We start from the raw sequence: 6,000 nt of genomic DNA, 5'->3' as shown, positions 1-6,000 counted from the left end.
TCCGGGAACCCAGGGGGCAAGAGAATTTTGGGAATGATGAGGGCAACAAATGTATAGATGTGCTTTACACAATTGATCTATGTATTGTGATAAATTGTATGAGCCCCAATAAATTGATTAATTAAAAAAAATTAATTTTGCATCTTTGACCATCTCTTTTTGGTAATTGCCTTGTTGACCCTGAATACTAGTTTTTTCATTGAGGAGGTAATTTTAGAGCTCTCCCATTTTCCTCAGAAGACCAAATGCTGGAAGAAGTTAGGTGACCAACCCAGACAGTGTATTGAAGCAGAGGCAGAGCCAAAGCTAGGATCAAGGTCCTTACTTCTGACCCTCTCTCCATCCTGGCTGTCCCAATTTAAAGGAGCACTGAAGTACCACTTCGTGTCCTTTTTGTGATAATTTGCTCTTCAGCACATTCCCCAAGATGTGCTACATATAACTTAATTTCTCTTTGGAATGATTTGTGACATTTCTCCTTCATTCTTTTAACAATCTTGATTTTATATGCTAATTTGGAATTTTACTAAATATTCATCATGTCAGGTAGAAAGATGTTCTCTTTAAGATCTTTGTTTCCTGTCTTAAAAGTAACCTCTCTTCATGGGCTCCAGGGGAAGTAGCACATAAACGTCCAGAAATGAAATTGAATCAAGTTCACAGGTGATTTCATTTAAATAGCCAATGGGTCCATGAATGATTTTATTCAAAAGAAATTTTAATTGTGTCTGAGATTGAGACTCTAAAATCAGAGGGCTTCAAAAAGTTTGTGGGAACTTCTGTTGGGATTTAGGTTAATTCTATTTTCTCACAGACTTTTGATGCCCCCTCATACTGGTGATGATTATTTATAGATGTTGGAAGCTATTGAAAAGGACGGAACATTGGGCAAATACTGGAACACCACTGCTTTCTCATTAGCGTGGTCCAGGTATATTCATTAATATTGGTGAATGTATTCATTTATTAAATGACTATTTGTGGAGCACAGACTACTTTGTCAGATACTGGGTATTTGCATAGCGACAGCGTGGCAAAGCCCAGGTTCTCAAAGAGCTTTGGGGAGCGCCGGCGATAACTAGATAACAAGCATAATCATTAGGAGAAGATGAACGAAAAGGCAGAAATAGGCAAAGTCATGTGAAAGACAACAAAGAGGCTGGCCAGTGTCACATGGAGTTGTTGGGATGCTGTGTCTGTCCTGGGAGAGGACAGGAGACTGACGTCTGAATATGAGTGTGAATGAGACAGAGCGCTGCAGTGGAACAACTCGGTGGTGAAAAAGCACCTCTGCCCTCGCCTGTTAAGTCACACTCTTAAGTACTTTCTCATCTCCTCGGAAAGCTGGGGTGGAACTCGAATATGTAAATAAAATGACTGATCCTGAGTGCAGATAGTAGGTAATGAAGGAGAACTAGAGGTCGTTCTCCCGCCTTTAGAAAGGGAGGAGGCCTTGGGTATACAGGGAACCCTGAAGATAACTGTATCTTGCCTTCTGTAACGAATTACCCTGTAACGCTGGTTGTTCTTGTGGAAACTCATTCGGCAAAGATCCTGACCTGGAGTTGGGACCTGCCCTTTGAAGATCAGCTGAATTTGATTAGCCAGTAGGAGACAGATGAGAAACTGCAAATATGACAATAAGGCAGACTAAATTTGAGTGAACGTTTCAGACCACAAAGACTCAAGCTGGAGTCAGAGTGATCTTTGAAAGAGGGGGGAGTGGTTGTATAGCAGGGAGCTCTGATTAATTGAGGCCTTTGAAAAGTCTGGAGCACGTTTGACTCGGTATTTTTGACAACAGAGAACAAGAAAGTTGTACGATCAAAAGAGATACTGCATTAGTCTGGGTACTTTGGAGAAACAAATCCACAGCAACTCATGTATAAGAGAGAGTTTTATGTAAAGAAAGTTTGCATCACGAAAACATCCCAATGCTGCCCAAGCCCACAAGTCCAACATTAACCCACTAACCCAACACCAGTCCACAAAGTCCTCCACCTCACAAAACAGGGGCAATGATGCCGACTGCAGGAGGAAAGCTGAGTCAATGAACGAATAAGCATCTCAGCACTAGCAGGGGTCTCCACACGGCTGCTCCAGCACCCAGGGCTGCATCGGGATAGGTCCATGTAGCTTCTCCTTGGGGATGGTTTGTATGAAGTCAATCTTGCAAGCTGAAGCAGGGAACTGCTAAGGCAGCTGCACCCTGGTGCGACCATCACAAAGCAAGAGACCTGAGAACTAGAAAGGCGAGGCTTACCACCCATTTATCCCTCCGCCTTTCAATTAGCCCCACATGTGATTATTGGCCAGTCTGGCACTATTAACTAACTCAGATACTTAATCTTTTTATCGTACAACTTTCAGAAACCGATTAACAGAAATGAGAGCAGGAGATTCGGTGGGACTTGACTTTTCTCTTTAATCGTGCTATTTTTCTATCTGGTAATGAACACAGACTCTGCTGGTGTCAGAGAGCGGGAGTGAGCTGTGTAAGAGACATTTCGGAGATGTGTACAATAGTGACCTGACTCCTGAAACTAAAAAATCAAAAGTTAAAATGTCTGTTCTCTCATGACCCGGGGATTGACCAAACAGTAGTATCACTGATGGAACTAAGGGAAATTTCCCAGAACGTTAAATCAATCATTCTGTTTTAGACATGTTTCAGAAGACAACAAAGCACCCACATCATGATGATCTCTACAAATAATAAAAGTACAGAACTAGAGTAAAAATGGAGAGTTGAGTTAGCATGCGCATGGCTTCTGTAGTCGTGTTTGGCTGCTCATGGCAAATACATCAGTTCAAAGCCACCAGTCACGCCATAGGAGAACAGTCCACCTAGGGACCCTTGTCCTGCACAGTCCCATGCATCAAAATCAATTCAAGGGCACCCACCAACAAAGCTTCCCCCAAACCCATTGCTGTTCAGCCAGCTCTGACCCATAGCAACAGCCCCTCCCGGACAGAGTCAGACAGCCCCATAAGGTTTCCTGGGCTGTCCTTCTTTACCAAAACAGACAGTGCAGCTCTTTCTTGTTGAGCAGCTGGTGGGTTGGAACAGCACCTGAGCACGTACCCATGGTGCCACCAGGGCTCCTACAGAATCGATAGATATGCTAATTTAATTTTCCATCTGCCTCTAAGGATAAATGCTCGTGTGTGTGTGTGTGTGTGTGTGTGTGTGTGTGTGTGTATGTGCGCACGCGTATGAAGGCAGCCTTAGTGGTAGAAACAGTAAAGTACTATTAGCCAAAGGTTAGTGGTTCAGACTTGGCAGTTTGTTTCTGTAAAGCCACAATATTGATAACCCTTTGGGGCTGTTCTCCAGACCTGGGGTTGCCATGAGTCAGAATTGACAGCAGCCGCTGTGTGTGTGTGTGTGTGTGTGTGTGTGTGTGTGTGTGTGTGTTCAATTGAGGCAATGAGAATAAAAACAAAACAACAAATCTCATAGATGGCACTGAAACAGTAGTTGGATAAAACCCAAGACAAGAAAGACTCCGGCAGTAGATAAGGAAAGTCCTTTGGAAAATGAAAGCCCTCATTGTCAGCATAAACACAATAGCTAACCTTTTTGGAAAGATGACGGTGTGTCCTAAACTCCTTAATATAGTCAACTTTTTAAGCTCCTAACTCCTTTTCAAGAAATAACACAGAAGACACGCTGCATTATTAATACCATCTTGGATGCTATAAGCATATGACATAGGCGATAAGGGTTCTGGCCAGGAAGTTATAACACATGTTTTTGAATCCAGCTACATTTCTTCAAGTTGGGTAATCGTAAGCAAGTTGCTTAACATCTCTGTGTGTAAGTTTCCCCATCTATAAAGTGGGGATAAGAATGTAATTTTTAAAGGACTTAGAGAGAAATAAATGGGCTCCTCTATATTAACGAGTTTAGGACACACCATCATCTTTCAAAAAAGGTTAGCTGTCCAGGAGGGGCTGTTGCTATGGCTCAGAGCCGCCTTAACAGCAATGAGTTTGCAGGAAGCTTTGTTGTTGGATGCCATTGAATTGATTGTGATGCATGTGACCGTACAGGTGGACAGGGTGGCATTGCTTCACAGGGGTCCCTAGATGGCCTGGCAACGACTAGATAAACCCTTATGGTGGAAGGTAACCTGGAATTCTGTAAAGTAAGGAAGAAACATGAAACTTTGATATTTTCTTTCTCCTCTCCATCCATATACCAGTTGTTGAAACAACACATTGTCTCCATTGAAGGGAGTTATTTTGCAACTTAGGAAGAAACTAACAAAAGTTATCTCTGTTTTTACTGCTTTCTCTACTACAAATGTGTACCTATTATCCTTTGTGTACTGGAAAAGTCTGATTAATTAAATTGACTTTCAACCAAGGTTTTGTATTAGAACTCTTTTTGTTGTTGTTGTTGTTGTTGTTGTTGTGCCTCTGAGCATGTAGACAGCACAGGGTACACCAGCGCACACTTTCTACGCTCGCCATTCATCAACATGCAGTACATTCTTCCTGGTGCGCAGCCATTCTCACTGTCCTTCCTGAGTTGTTAAAACCCACTTTACCTTGCGTTTCAGTACAAAATGAGGATTTGATTGGTTTCGAAAGAGAAGGGCTTGGGAAGCAGCCCAACACTGGCATGACTTGATCAGCTTCAGCCTGGGAGGGAGCCTCTGGGCCTGGACTTCTTTGCAAACAAGGTCAGGCCTTGAAGCAGGAATTAGACGGAAACCCTTTGCTCTGGAGGAAAGCCACTTGTGACTTCTTGGAGGGAGCGTGAGCAGGTGTCTCCCACAGACAGGGAGAGCTGGCTGCCATCCCCTGCTGGGCTGTGCTCCCCCAGCCGCGCTCGGGCCTCCCTCCTTTGAGAAGCAAGCAAAGGGAATGGTAAACTTTCACCCGCCCTCCTCAATTGTCCTGTAGGCACGGAAAAGAGACAGAGCACCAGTTCTTCCTTCAAGACTTAAACTGTGAAAGGATATCCTCTAATACATGTTGCGGAAGCAAAGTTTTGTTCAAATGAGTTGTCTCCTCAAAACCCCTCTTAATGGAGAAAGATCTTATCCTTTTATGCTCCTGGTAGGCACATGCTGTGGAAATCCAACTTTCTTTACCAATAGTCCTCTTGTGAGACAAAAAGACCCACGTCCTGTTCTTTGCTGGTCCCACTCCTCTGATCTATGCTGTTACTGATCCCTTCAGGAATGTCCTCTCCACTCTCTACTTGTTGCCATTGAGTTGATGCTGATTCAGCCACCCTATAGCACAGGGTAGAATTGCCCCCTGTGAGTTTCTAGGCTGTCACTCTTTACGGGAGTAGAAAGCACTGTCCCTCTTCCAAGGAACAGCTGGTGCTTTTGGACTACTGACCTGGCGGTTAGCAGCCCAATGTATAACCACTACACCACTAGGACTCCTCTACTATTATCTCCAAATAAATGCTGCTTACATTCCCCATCTCAATGCTACTCTACCATAATGCCTTACTGAACTCATTGGATTGTGTATTCAGCTCTCCTTTCATATCTCCACCTGATTTGCATTTTAAGTATTTATGTCCCTGTATGATCTTGCCTAAAGAGACCTGGTGGCATAGTGGGTTACTCGTTGGGCTGCACACTACAAGCTCAGCAGTTCAAAACCAGCAGCTGCTCCAGGAGAGAAGGATGAGATTTTCCATTCTCATATAGGTTGGCAGTCTTGGAAACTCAGGACAGTTCCACACTGTCCTATAGGACTTGATGGCAGTGAGTCTGGTTTGATATTTCTTGTCTACTACAATCTGAACTCCATATGGACAGAATCTATCATTTAACTCTGTCTCTTTCTTGTCACCTACCCTTAAAATAAGACCTATCAACTACTCATAACATGTTAAGTCTTTTTAAGGTTTCTCCGTTCCTCTTGCCTCAGGAAGCAAATGTGCTGAAGCTGGCTAACCTCCTGATTCTCAGCCCAGGACTGACCTCCATCTCAGGGCTTCTCAAGGAGGCTTGCATTTTTGAATTG

The 6,000-nt window shown here is 43.5% G+C and overlaps 1 protein-coding gene across 1 annotated transcript in view; it reads left to right on the top strand.

Annotated features, from left to right (window-relative positions):
* The window catches only part of MAN1A1 (mannosidase alpha class 1A member 1), a 156,502-nt gene that overhangs the window by 67,810 nt on the left and 82,692 nt on the right, over nucleotides 1–6,000 (top strand). The window lies entirely within an intron of this gene.

This window comes from Echinops telfairi, unplaced genomic scaffold, assembly GCF_000313985.2.
Source record: "Echinops telfairi isolate 266 unplaced genomic scaffold, ASM31398v2 ScPeMD7_3533;HRSCAF=4204_0, whole genome shotgun sequence".
Taxonomy (NCBI): Eukaryota; Metazoa; Chordata; class Mammalia; order Afrosoricida; family Tenrecidae; genus Echinops; species Echinops telfairi.
Note: the sequence above shows the minus strand (reverse complement) of the source record. Positions and strands in the feature narration are given on the sequence as shown.